Here is a 14,749-nt window from a genome sequence, read left to right as displayed (position 1 = left end):
TCCTCCACCATGACCCTCAGCTTCTCCTCAGAAAACCTGGGGTGTTTTTGGGGTGCCATGGATGTGGTGTGAGTGATACTGTATGTGTGAGGTGATGTGTGGGGTGATGTGTTGGGGTGTATACTGTGATGTACGTGGATGGTGTATGGGTGATGGTGTTCTGTGCCTCTGATTGAGTGGGTGCTCTTTGCTTGTCTCTCTGTGCTTGGTCTCTTTTTTTTCATTGTAAGGGGTTATGGGTAATGTGGGTGTGTGTTTTATAGTGGTGTGAGTGTGTGTGTGTGTGTGTGTGTGTGTGTCAGGTGTGTGTAGTTAGAATTGTCCAATGTGGTGTGGTTTTGTAAGTGTGTGTGAATTTTGAGCGCAGCAGTGTGTACCGCCAAAGGTTTACCGCGGTTGAAAGACCGCCACATTGATTCATGGGTCATGATACTGTGGGTGTATTCCTGTTGGCTTAACAGTGTGGGTTTGGCTATTGCCAGTTTATCAATGACCTTTGGTCTGGTGGACTTGTGTGGGTGTTTGTTTTGTGGCATATTTTTCTGTGTGGGTCATAATACCCGTGGCGGATTACCGCCGCGGTCACGGTATGTTGGCAGCCGTCAGCACAGCGGTAGGCGGCATTTACCGCCACGGTTGTAATGAGGGCCTATGTGTTACTGGAGGGCTGACTAAATGGTATATCACTACTCACTGGCAGTATTTATGCCCTTTCTATGGGAGCGCTTGTGAGATTTCCTATCCTATAAATTACACTTTCGCTGGCTCCTAGGTGGTGACTATAACGCGGTCCTAGATATCTCTCTGGACAGACCGCACCCACCCATACCCCATATATTACCATGCCAACAGGTGGCGCACCTCTGCAACTAGGCTGAGAGGTGGGCTCTTGTAGACCTGTGGCACTCCTGACTTACAACTGACAAATTATACTCCTTCCACTATGCACCGCATCAACTGTATGTTCGACTGGATTGCTTCCTGGGCACTCGCCCCCTGATTCCCTTATTAGGGCAAGCTGACTATTCGGGCAGGGTTGTATCAGACCATGCAACGCATGTGATAGACCTGAACTGGCTAACCTCATGACCCCACATCCCACGTTTGCGTCTCCAATGTAACATGCTAGGGGACTCCGGACCATCTTAAGTACACACATACTAAATTACTTCACAGATAACCAACACACAACTGGAAGTCGTGCCACAAAATGAGATGCTTTTAAAGTTGTCACCCGTGGTGTCAGTATCAAAGAGATCACGGACACTCGCACCCTGTTGGAGCGTGAGATAGTAAGACTGAGGAGCATCTGGGAGCTCTAGACAGACTTCCCTCACTCACTTAGATAACACCACGCAACACATCCAAGCCTGAGACACTAGTGTACCAAATGGAACGTCTCCAGCATTTCAACTTCACAATGCACACCTCTCGCACACATCAAGAAGAGGACAAAGCAGGACGCTGCTTGCCTTGGCTAGTGAGACAGGACTTTACCAAACCCTTGATCGCGGAGATTCCCAATCCAGTGAACCATTTCAGGACCAGGAGCTGATACTTTAGGAATTTACACAATATTATTCACAGTTATACAGGACACTGCCCATGACCCCAGTGCAGATGGCAGTCGACTTTCTGGCTCGGATTAATATCCCTTGCTTTCCTACCACCCTAAGTGCAGTGCTCGATGCTCTGATTACAACCCAGGAGACTCGACAAGCTATTAAGGACTTAGCCCACAATAAATCCCCTGGGCTAGATAGTCTACCTCTAAAGTTCCATCCGGTCTTTACTTCCAAACTGACTCTGCTCTTGGAGGCCGTGTTTGAGGAGGTGCTACGGCTGGGCTCCCTCCCTGATTCCCTCATGAATCCCTGATAACTCTACTCCTTAAACCTGACCAGGACCCAACTCTCCTGGGCTCCTGTCGACCAATAGCTATATTAGGAGAAGACTATAAGATCTTAGAGAAGATACTGGCAGGCAGCTTCTCATGCATAGTCCCCACCCTAGTACATGACGATCCAAACGTGTGGGACCGAACACCTCACAGAACCTTCGCCACCTGTTTTGCGTTCAAGACCAGATCATCGACCGCCTCTCCTGTGCTGCGGCCATGATATTGGATGTACAGAAGGCCCTCCATACGCTATTGTGGGATTACTTGTTTCAGGTGTTGGCCGGCATGGGTGTCAGGTGCCGTCTCATGGCCTATACTCACCCTCTCTATCAGGGCCCTTCGTCCCCAATACGGTTCGGCCCATTGATCCCCAACTCATTCCTGGTCCAGCAAGGCACGCAACAGAGCTGCCCATTATCCCACCTCCTGTTTGCTCTGGCAATGGAGTCAGTGGCGATTCACTTGTGGGAGGATGGCAGAGACTTGAGGATCCCTTTGGCAGATTGAGTGCATGTAATATTGTGATATGTGTACGATATGTTGGTGTACCACTGTGATGTCGGTATAGCATTTACTCCACTACATCGGACACTGGAGGATTTTGAAACAGCCTCAGGCCTATGCGATAACTGGGCCGAATCGGAAGTTTATCCACTGCTCTCAAATGTCCCTTTCTGTGTTGCTATGCTGGGATCTAATCCTCTGCGATGGAGTTCAGAGGCAGTCCGGTACCTTGGCATATGCCTCTACCACACACTGACAGACCTATATGAGGGTAATCTGCGCAGAACATTAGCTAATATCAGAGTGCAGATGACATTCTGACAATCCCTTCCCCTCGCCCATATAGGCAAAATAGCATTCATTAAGATGCTTACCCTGTCAAGGTATCTATACTTTTTTGACAACATCCCACTTACTCCTTAAGTCTTCTTCACCGAGCTGACCAGAGCACTGACTTGGGGCAAGTAATGCAACTATCACCAGACCAAGGCAGCTTGGCGACCCCTGTATTTGAGGACTATATTCTGGCAGCTCAGCTTAAGTGGCTGTCATACTAGACAACTGAATGCTACATAGATGAGACCGTCAGTGCACATGGCCCTGTATCTGCGGCCGTGATACCCGGCCTTCTGTTCCCATGGACAGGACCTGTCCCACCAAGCCCCTCCAGGTGAAGATAGCCTGCAGCTATATTTTACAAATTTGTCGACTCGCTTGGGACAGGCCTAGCTATGCACCTAATATACCCTTGGGCCTTCCCTGCCCACGGTCATTATACAGTGCAACAGCTAGTCTTGGCATCAATACAACAGGGGACCTGTACCCGGATGGCCAGTTGCTCACCTTTGACCAACTGATTGCAAAGTGTGATATTCCAACAGAAAACTTCCTTACTTATCGACAACTGCGATCTTCTATGCAGAGGTTATGGGGCTCCATTGATGCCAAGCCCCTGTCACAACCCATCGTACAGTGGATATAGACCCTGGGCTCCGGGAGTCACCTTATAACTTGACTCTACAGAGACATAACATTTATCCTAGGCACTACTTTAACCCCGTTGAGGCACGGGTGGGAGGAAGACATTGGCAGGGAATTAAGCGACAAAGAATGGGAGATGGCACTTTCCTACCCTAAAAGCTCCCAACAGGAGGTGGACCTACAACATGTATGGTCTTGTCAAGCATTACGCCAATATTGGTTAACAGTCCAAGATTCCCTAAAGGATGTGGTGGAACTTCCTGACCTCTTCACGTGGGAGGCCTGCGCTCTTGGTATTTTTAAAAGCAACAAGACAAAGTGAGATCTCGCTTCGAAATGTTATCACTCCTATTAGCCCTCCGTGCGATACACCCTACACTGGCGGTCCTCAGGTTCCCCTCTGGTGGAGGAGTGGAGGGGGGCCTACGCAAATGGGGGGCGGGGAAGAGGATATCCTATGCAAAGAAGAGATGTGGCGGCTCTGCTGCTTTCCCCATAGTTTCCCATTGGGGGAGGATCCTTGTTCACTTCCAGCAGAGCGCAAGCAAAGATAACATGTCCCTGTGAGGTAGAGCTGCCTCAGCGCTTTTCTCCCCCATCTGGACTCCCAGACACAGTACTGGCCTACGGCGCTGATGAGTGCCATATTGGGATGGGACAAGTGGTCTGATGGTCCCTCCCCTTTCCTTGCTTCTCGCCCCTTACCCACTATTACATCATAGCCAGTGCCACCTGATGTCCACCACAACACAAGAAACTATGAGTGTGTCCACAGCAGCACAACCTTCACTCCCTCCCTTGTTTTCCAGTGACACTTTCTCCTGGTGTTCGGTTCTCTATTCACAGCGGAAACCCACGTTATTAAATGTTTAAGACACTTCATCCACTCAAATGTGCCAATGACTCTTGCTGATCCTTTGTATAATGATGTTTAATGTTGGCTGTAAGAAACCAGACGATATCAGTGTACGCCATACACCCTGTTTAATGCAGTATTAAAATAAACATACTCCTCCCCCCCAAATAAAAGTGTACATTTGTCCAGCAAACTTTTTAGTGATACAGTATTTTGCTTGCCTGCTAGTAGCACAAAAAACATATCGAAGAAATATAGGGGGTCATTCTGACCTCGGCGGTAAAAGCCGCTTACCGCCGGTCAGAAGGCCGCCTCAATACCGCCGCGGCCGCGGTCAGCCGCCACGGACATTCTGACCCACAACTGCAAAACCTCAAAAAATCCGCCCTCCACTGAAGTCCGCCACATCAGCGGCCAGCGGTAAACTAGAGAAGACCAAACCTCCACCGCCACGCCAACAGAAATACGCCCATCCCATTATGACCCGCAAATCCACGCGGCGGTCATTCAACCGCGGTATTCCATTGGCGGTACACACCGCCGCGGTCAAAATACACACACCTTTACAAACCCCTACCACATTGGACAATTTGAAAGGCACACACCTGAAACACATACACACACCACTCCCACACATCCAATACCATATAAAACACACACCCACATCACCCACAAACCCCTACCAACAAAAACCAGAGACGAAGGAGAGAGAGACACATCAGAGAATAGATAGCCAGACACACATAGGCACACCACAACATCACACACACCACATAGAAGCACAAAGCACCACACACCAACACACACATCATCACATACACCACCCCACACCTCATACACACCACCCCATGGCACCACAAAGGCACCCACGCTTTTCGGACCAAGAACTCCGGGTCATGGTGGAGGAAATCATAAGAGTGGAACCCCAGCTCTTCGGCTCACAGGTTCAGCACACCACCATAGCAAGGAAGGCGGAGCTCTGGCAGCGGAGGAAGGTGCGCTCGATGGTCTCGCGACACAACATCGCAGTGCAGAAGACTGGCGGGGGACCCCCACCCACTCCACCCGAATTCACAACATGGGAGCAAGAGGTACTAAACATCCTGCATCCTGATGGCCTCGCTGGAGTACACGGAGGAATGGACTCTGGTAAGTACAAGGCCAACCACTTCACCCCCCCCCCAGCATGCTAACCCCCACCCTCACCCCCAACCCCCTAGCACACATCCTCCCTGAGAATGTCTCTCCAGCACAACCCACCCAACACCAACCCCTGCATGCCATCCCCAAACTATGGACACCCATCACCTAAGCATGACCACTGCACATACCCATCCCCCCCCCACAAAACACCCTCACAACACCTCCCCCAAGGGAATGCCAGCACTGGGGGACAAGGGCACCCATAAAACACAAGCTAATGGACACACAGAAACAATAACCATACCCTCTTTCCCCATGCAGGACCCGAACGACAACACACCGGTCAGGAGGGACCAGAAATGTCCATCCCACCCCCAGAACAGGCCCCTAGTGATGACAGCAGCTCTGTCGACCTGGAACCTGACGACCAGCCCGGACCATCGGGGACCTCTGGGCAGTCGGTTCCCCTCACCCAGACACAGGCCACTGCAGACCCAACTCCCTCTGGGAACAACAGCACAGCTCCCACCCAGCGGGCCCATGCCTCTGTCTCTAGGACAGGTCAAGCAGCGGTGTGTCTACCACTACAGGGCCCCCAGGGTAACCCACCAACCCAACAACAACAGGGACCTGGGGGCATTGGGAGTGGGCACACCGTCCAGGGGACAGAGGCCCAGGGAAACAGGGCAACTCGGAGGGCTGCTGTGCAACGGGGGGGAGGAGAGGCCCAGGGAACCCACTCTCCAAGAGGCCCTCACCACCATCATGGCAGCCTACCACCACTCACAAGAGACGATGGCGACTGTACTGGCCAGGTTCCAGGAGATCCAGGCACAGCAGGAGCAACGCTACATGGGGTTCAGCGACCAACTCACCAACATCTCAACCGCTATGGGGAGCATAGTCCAGGCCCTGAACCGTATAGAGGACACGTTTCGGGACCATGTGGCATCACACAGGGCCCCTGTCACTAGCCAGGAACAGGAACAGCCTACCACGTCCGCCGGCGCTAGTGGACAGGAGGCCCCACCACAACGACAGCCCACCAGAACCCCACCTCCTGCTGAACAACAACCACCCTGCAAAAGGAGCCTGAGATCAAAAAAACCGACAGAGTAGGATGTCAAGACCCCCGCCAGCATCACATACCCCCTGAAGTCCTCCCACTGTTCCACATTGCCACCCTGTCAAACCTTGAACTGCCCCTGCTCCATCCTGCCACAGGCATATGGACAATGCACCTGTGAGACTGAGAACTGGACTCTGCCATGGACATTACTCCACCCCCACCCATCACTGTTTCACTATCATGTACCAATATCTATGCACTAATAATAAATCACACATTGCACTGAAATCAATCAGGACTCAGCCTGTCTTATTTACAAATGTATGACACATTACATATCAATTACGTATTATTAACATTGTGAATTACACATACCGAGGTAACTTAGCATTAGTCCATGGGCCAACCAAGCCGAGGTCACGCAGTGGCTCATACAGCACAGAAAAGGGAAGGGAAAATCAAACATCATGTTTATAGTTCTGGGGGGAAATCGACAAAGTTGAGATGCAGGAGGCTTTCAGGAAATGTAAAATGGCATGGGTGATTATTACCTGTGTGCTACTGGAAATACTGTTCTATTACTCTGTCCCTGTTGTCTGTGTCGTCCTCTGAGTCTTCCTCCTCTTCACTCTCCGCAGGCTCCACAGCCGCTTCAACACCACCATCTGCACCATCCTCCTGCAGGAAAGGAACCTGACGTCGCAATGCCAGATTGTGAAGCATACAGCAGGCCACGATGATGTGGCACACCTTCTTTGGTGAGTACATCAGGGATCCCCCTGTCATATGCAGGCACCTAAACCTGGCCTTCAGGAGGCCAAAGGTCCTTTCGATGATCCTCCTAGTTCGCCCATGGGCCTCATTGTACCGTTCCTCTGCCCTGGTCCGGGGATTCCTCACTGGGGTCAGTAGCCAAGGCAGGTTGGGGTAACCAGAGTCACCTATTAGCCACACACGTTGTCTCTGTAGCTGCTCCATCACATAGGGGATGCTGCTATTTCGCATAACATACGCGTCATGCACTGACCCTGGGAACTTGGCATTTACATGGGAGATGTACTTGTCAGCCAAACAGACCACCTGGACATTCATCGAATGATAACTTTTTCTGTTTCTGTACACCTGCTCATCGTCTTTTGGGGGTACCAAAGCCACATGGGTCCCATCAATGGCACCAATGATGTTGGGGATATGTCCAAGGGCATAGAAATCACCCTTCACTGTAGGCAAGTCACCCTCCTCTGGGAAAATGATGTAGCTCCGCATGAGTTTCATCAGGGCAGACAACACTCTGCTCAAAATCTTTGAAAACATAGGCTGAGACATTCCAAATGACATGGCCACTGTTGTCTGGAATGACCCACTTGCCAAAAAATGGAGGACTGACAAAACCTGCACCAGAGGGGGAATCCCTGTGGGTTGGCGGATGGGGGACATCAGGGCAGGCTCCAGCTGGGCACACAGTTCATGGATAGTGGCACGGTCAAGTCTGTATCGAAGTATTATATGGCGTTCTTCCATTGTCGACAGGTCCACCAGCGGTCGGTACACGCGAGGATTCGTCCTTCTCCTCGCAAGTCCCAGCGGACGGTGCCTAGGAAGGACAACATGGAGCACAGAGTCAGGCAAACCACAGGTACGTACAGACAGCTTGCACAGTTAAAGAATGGCAATGGGTTGAAAGGCGTGTATGTGTAGCAATGCAAGGCCTAGGCCTGTGTGTCGCAGTCAAAATTAAGCCATGTAGGCCCTTGAAATGGCGGCTGCCTGACCTGTGAAGTGGGACAATGGGATGTGAGGTCAATGCGCTGGCGGGGCACACCGTGGCGGTAGGTGGTCGAAGACCGCGGCGCAAAGCCGCATTGGTTAACATTGAACCCTATGGGTTTCAGGAGCCAATGACGATGTGCGCCGGCGGTCGCGGTACGCTCCGCCGCGGTACGCACCGCCGTGGGCGTGACCGCCATTTCCTAGCTGATTGATCACTTGAGACCTGATCATCCACAGGAGAGGACCTATACTGCAAGTGCTGCTGTGACCTCGGTCTGGAAGTGACAATGGCTGCTGCGACTGGGGAAAGGGCCCCTGCCTTCACGTCTGAAGAGTTGGAGAAGCTCGTGGATGGGGTCCTCCCACAGTATGCGCTACTCTACGGTCCTCCAGACCAACAAGTGAGTACACCGGGTGCACATGGAATGGGCTATGCCTGTGTGGATTGGGGTGGATGTAAGTTGGTGGGGTGGGGGGCGAATGAGGAGTGCAACGCACGACAGATGAGAGCATGTGCCATATGGCAAAGTTGGTGGGGGGGGGGCAATCACATCTAACATGCAGGTCATTGATGAGTTCCTCCTTTCCACCCTGTACATGTCAAATAGGTCAGCGCCCATCAGAAGATCGAGATTTGGCGTGCCATCGCCAAGGAAGTCCGGAACTTGGGGGTCCACAACAGACGGGGCACCCACTGCCGCAAGAGGTGGGAGGACATCCGCCGCGGAACAAGGAAGACTGCAGAAACACTGCTGGGGATGGCCTCCCAACCTAGGAGGGGTGCCAGTCGCACCATGACCCCCCTGATGTCCCGGATCCTGGCGGTGGCCTACCCTGAATTGGATGGGCGCTTTAAGACATCACAGCAGACACAAGGGGTGAGTATCAGCACATTCTCATATCTTTCTGCGCAGTGGAGGCGTCTGGGTGGGGGAGGAGGGCTGTGGGTGACATTAGGCCAGGGCGCTTTCTGTAGTGTAATCCTCTCCCTTAGGCATGGCCCTGTGCCCCCGGCCCCCACCTCTGTAGGGTGACAAGTACAGCCATTGATGGTCCAGCATCACCCATGTGCGCGTTTGACGTCTCTTGGCCTGTTGTCCTAGTCAGTAGTACTGAGTAGTGTACCCCAAATGCGCGGCTTAGTGCATGAGGCTCCTGTGTCTGTCCTCTCCGCCAACGGTGTTGACATTGCATGCACTCAACCTGGTCTTCTTTTTTCTCCCCCCACCCTTTCTCTTCATCTTCTTGTGCATGTGTGCGTTAGCATCATCAGGCGGAGGAGATTTGGCATCGGAGCACGAGGGAGCTGCAGGACACAAGGCCCCGGTGGGCCCAGGAACAGACACCGGGGGCACCAGTGATCCGGAGGGCGAGGGGAGCACCACGCCGGGGACCGCTGGTGAGAGCAGCGACAGCGACACGTCCTCGGATGGGAGCTCCCTAGCGCTGGTGGCAACATCCGGGCCCCCCGCCTCTACAGGTACAGCCGCCACCCAGCGCACCAGCACCACCCTCCCAGCAGCCCCTCAGCCTACGTTCCGTGCCCGCTCACCCAGGAAGGCGTGCGTCTCCTTCACCCCAGGCACCTCAGCCCCTGCCCCTGTTGCCCCTGCTGCCCTCAGTGCGGAGCTCATTGACCTGGTGAGGACGCTCATTGTTGGGCAGGCGACCCTTTTGAATGCCATCCAGGGTGTGCAAAGGGAGGTGCAACAGAGCAATGCGTACCTGGAGGGCATTCATTCGGGTCAGGTTGCCCATCAACGAGCGTTCACTGCTCTGGCCTCAGCACTGACGGCAGCCATTGTCCCTGTTTCCAGCCTCCCTCTTCTTACTGCCTCCAGCCTGTCTCTGTCTCCTGTTCCTCAGCCTATCCCATCCACACCATCAGACCAGCCTGCACACACCTCAACACCCAAGAGCAGCTCATCCAGACACAAGCACCACAGATCCCACAAACACTCACCCAAGCAACACCCAGATGCAGACATTCCAACAGTCACAACCACCTCTGTGTCCCCCTCCTCCTCGTCTCCCTCCTCCCTCCCTGTGACGTCTACACTCACACCTGCATGCACCCCAACATCAGCCAGTGCTTCCATCACCACCTCACCCTCCAGTACAGTCCACACTCGTGCAGTCACCACCCCCACTGCCATTTACACGTCCCCTGTGTCCTCTCCCACTGTGTCTGTCACCCCCTCTTCCAAGACACACAAACGCAGGCAGACACCCACCCAACAGCCATCCACCTCACGTCAGCCTACAGCACCAGCACCTTCACCCAATGACAGCACACCTGATTCTCCTACAACCACATCCTCTTCCTCCACTCCCATCACAACTTCTCCTACCCTTTACCTTGGACCTAAAAAGCTTTTCCTGGCTAGTCTTGACCTCTTTCCCTCCGATGAGCTCCCCCCTCCATCTGCAAAGAGTCCCAAGAGCACCGCAGCCACCACCAGCCCAGCTTCGAGTGTCACTGTTGTGCATGGGATCTGGAGTCTACCCTTTGCCAGCAGTGACACATCGATCAGCAGCAAGGACACGTCCAGCCCCCCCCCCCGGCAAGAGGACCCGCAAAAACAAGGGCCGCCGTGCGAGGACTGACAGGGCTACCCCCAAGGAGCAATGTGCGGCCACTTCACCAGCCACACCATCTAGGGGAGGCAAGGGCCCGAGAGCCCCATCAAAGGAGCGGAAGGGCAGCAGGAGCGCGGAGAAGGTGGACCCCACATGTCACATCCCAGCTGGGAAGGAGGACACTAAAGAGGCCAGGAGTCTGTCCCCGAAGGGTCCAGAAACGTCACGGTCCGAGGGCGACTGAGCAGGGAGTCCAGGCCAGGTCTGGCTCCCTTGACCTGCTGGATGAGCACCGCTGAACAGGGCCCGCCGTGGAGAAGAGCACCGCTGAACAGGGCCCCGCCGTGAAGATAGGCACCGCTGAACAGGGCCCCGCCGTGCAGAAGAGCACCGCTGAAGAGGGCCCGCCGTGCAGAAGAGCACAGCTGAACAGGGCCCGCGGTGCAGAAGAGCACCGCTGAACAGGGCCCGCCGTGGAGAGGAGAACCGCTGAACAGGGCCCGCCGTGGAGAAGAGCACCGCTGAACAGGGCCCGCCGCGGAGAAGAGCACCGCTGAACAGGGCCCCGCCGTGAAGATAGGCACCGCTGAACAGGGCCCCGCCGTGCAGAAGAGCACCGCTGAAGAGGGCCCGCCGTGCAGAAGAGCACCTCTGAACAGGGCCCGCCGTGCAGAAGAGCACCGCTGAACAGGGCCCCGCCGTGAAGATAGGCACCGCTGAAGAGGGCCCCGCAGTGAAGATAGGCACCGCTGAAGAGGGCCCGCCATGAAGATAGGCACAGCTGAAGAGGGCCCCGCCGTGCAGAAGAGCACCGCTGAAGAGGGCCCCGCCGTGAAGATAGGCACCGCTGAACAGGGCCCCGCCGTGAAGATAGGCACCGCTGAAGAGGGCCCCGCCATCTCAAGGACCGCTCCGCTGGGCCCTTCTTCTCAAGCACCGCTCCGCTGGGCCCTTCATCTCAAGCACTGCTCCGCTGGGCCCTTCTTCTCAAGCACCGCTCCGCTGGGCCCCGCCGTCTCAAGCACCGCTCCGCTGGGCCCTTCATCTCAAGCACCGCTCCGCTGGGCCTTTCATCTCAAGCACCGCTCCGCTGGGCCCTTCTTCTCAAGCACCGCTCCGCTGGGCCCTTCATCTCAAGCACCGCTCCGCTGGGCACCGCCGTCTCAAGCACCGCTCCGCTGGGCCCTTCATCTCAAGCACCGCTCCGCTGGGCCCTTCTTCTCAAGCACCGCTCCGCTGGGCCCTTCTTCTCAAGCACCGCTCTGCTGGGCCCTTCATCTCAAGCACCGCTCCGCTGGGCACCGCCGTCTCAAGCACCGCTCCGCTGGGCCCTTCTTCTCAAGCACCGCTCCGCTGGGCCCTTCATCTCAAGCACCGCTCCGCTGGGCCCCGCCGTCTGAAGCACCGCTCCGCTGGGCCCTTCATCTCAAGCACCGCTCCGCTGGGCCCTTCTTCTCAAGCACCGCTCCGCTGGGCCCTTCATCTCAAGCACCGCTCCGCTGGGCACCGCCGTCTCAAGCACCGCTCCGCTGGGCCCTTCTTCTCAAGCACCGCTCCGCTGGGCCCTTCATCTCAAGCACCGCTCCGCTGGGCCCCGCCGTCTCAAGCACCGCTCCGCTGGGCCCTTCATCTCAAGCACCGCTCCGCTTAGCCCTTCATCTCAAGCACCGCTCCGCTGGGCCCCGCCGTCTCAAGCACCGCTCCGCTGGGCCCTTCATCTCAAGCACCGCTCCGCTGGGCACCGCCGTCTCAAGCACCGCTCCGCTGGGCCCTTCCTGTCAAGCACCGCTCCGCTGGGCCCTTCATCTCAAGCACCGCTCCGCTGGGCCCCGCCGTCTCAAGCACCGCTCCGCTGGGCCCTTCATCTCAAGCACCGCTCCGCTGGGCACCGCCGTCTCAAGCACCACTCCGCTGGGCCCCGCCGTCTCAAGCACCGCTCCGCTGGGCCCTTCATCTCAAGCACCGCTCTGCTGGGCACCGCCGTCTCAAGCACCGCTCCGCTGGGCCCTTCTTCTCAAGCACCGCTCCGCTGGGCACCGCCGTCTCAAGCACTGTTTATGGTTCACTGTGCCCACCATGCCTCCTCCTTGACCAGTGGAGACTGTCATCCACCTGATGGACTGTGGCTTTGCACTCCCCAGGATGGTACAGTGGGCAGCCCACCCACTGTAGAGACATTGAGAGACTGTGGCTTTGCACTCCCCAGGATGGTATAGTGGGCAGCCCACCCACTGTAGAGACATTGAGAGACTGTGGCTTTGCACTCCCCAGGATGCTACAGTGGGCAGCCCACCCACTGTAGAGACATTGAGAGACTGTGGCTTTGCACTCCCCAGGATGGTACAGTGGGCATGGTGGCTCCTCGTGGATCTGGCGTTGTGGACTCATGTGGCTGTGGTGCCCCCCCCTTCCCTTCCCCCTTCCCCCTGAGGTGCCTGTAGTTTTTACATCTGATGCCCCTGCAGTGTTCTCTCCAAAGGACTCAGGTCTCCTGTGTGGGCTTTGCCCTTGTTTCTCAAAACTTTGGCCCACGGACATGATGAATTTGTAGGATGTGCAGGACTTGTTACTTCAGTTATACACTGATGTGTATATCGATAATTTTCAGGAGCTTTTTGGTACATAAATATTTCTTCCAAATTTGATTATGTCATAGCATTTTTCAGGGGTGTTTGGGTGGTGTCACTGTGACTTGTTGCTCTGCATTGGTGTGTACATAGTTGGGGGGGGGGTCGCATATGTGTGTGCCCGTAACCTTTCGTCCTCCCCCCTCCCGTGTGTCGTAGGTGCAGTACTCACCGTTGTCGTCTGCGCCGGACTTCGTACTCGTGGTAGATGAGAAGGTAGACGAGAGCAGGTAGGATGTTTAATTCGGATTCCATGCTGTCCTCCTTCCTTCTGGAGTGCGTAGTGGTGTGCGTTTTCCCGTTCGTAGTCTGTTTCCGCCGTGTTTTTATCGGCGGTGCTCCCGCCCCGGAAAAGGTGGCGGATTGGTGAGTTGTGATAGTGTGGGCGGTACATTGTCTGCCGCCTGGCTGTTGGCGGTGACCGCTGCGCTGTTTGTTTGTACCACCGTGGCGGTCAGAGTGTTAAAGTGGCTGTCTGTGTTGTCGGTTCCCGCCAGGGTCAGAATTCCATTGTCTTGACCGCCAGCCTGTTGGCGGGTTGGCCGCCGCTTTAACACCGACCGCCAGGGTTAGAATCACCCCCATAATGTATTTACTTACTAAAGGAGAAAAGCAAATGTACTGTTAATTAATGTAAACAGTAAGACTGTCAGGTTGCGGGTGACCTATTGCCTTTTTGCAATTGACCGCCCACAGTCATTTTCACTAAAATAGGTAACGTTTTATAATTGTGAAAGGTCATTGTAGTTAAATGACCTTCATTCCATGCTTGATTAACTACGTGGCTGTCTCTGGCTTTCTTACATTTTGTATTCTGAGCGTTTACTTTTTTAGGATTTTATCCAAGGTTTTTATTTATTTTGTAATGTGCATTTTAATTGCTATATACGTTGTATATTTATGAAATGTTTTACAGTGGATTTAGGTACTTTTATGGTTATATCATAACCAAATAAAGATAATTTGATTTGACCTTCAGTGCGTGGCATTTGCAAATGAGAAGAGATTGAAAACAAATGCTGCAAACACAATTTAGTCAAATCCAGTTATTATTCCGACAGTAGAAGAGGCTAGGGTCTGTTAACAAGCTTGACGAGAAACGAGCTTTTTAAAGTTCAACAAAAACGGCAATTTACTATAGACAAATAGTACAGGCTAAAAATACCTCACTATGAAATTTGCTTTACTCATATTGTCCGATTTCGGAAATACTTCTCTTCCAAAACACAACAAAGCAACATTCTACGCCGCCTCCCAGCCATCATCCACAATAATCCACATTTGTCTGCAGGCTACAGCATATATCCATTCGGAACTCT

This window comes from Pleurodeles waltl, chromosome 10 (assembly GCF_031143425.1).
Source record: "Pleurodeles waltl isolate 20211129_DDA chromosome 10, aPleWal1.hap1.20221129, whole genome shotgun sequence".
NCBI classification, from domain to species: Eukaryota; Metazoa; Chordata; class Amphibia; order Caudata; family Salamandridae; genus Pleurodeles; species Pleurodeles waltl.
This window is presented reverse-complemented; position numbering follows the sequence as displayed.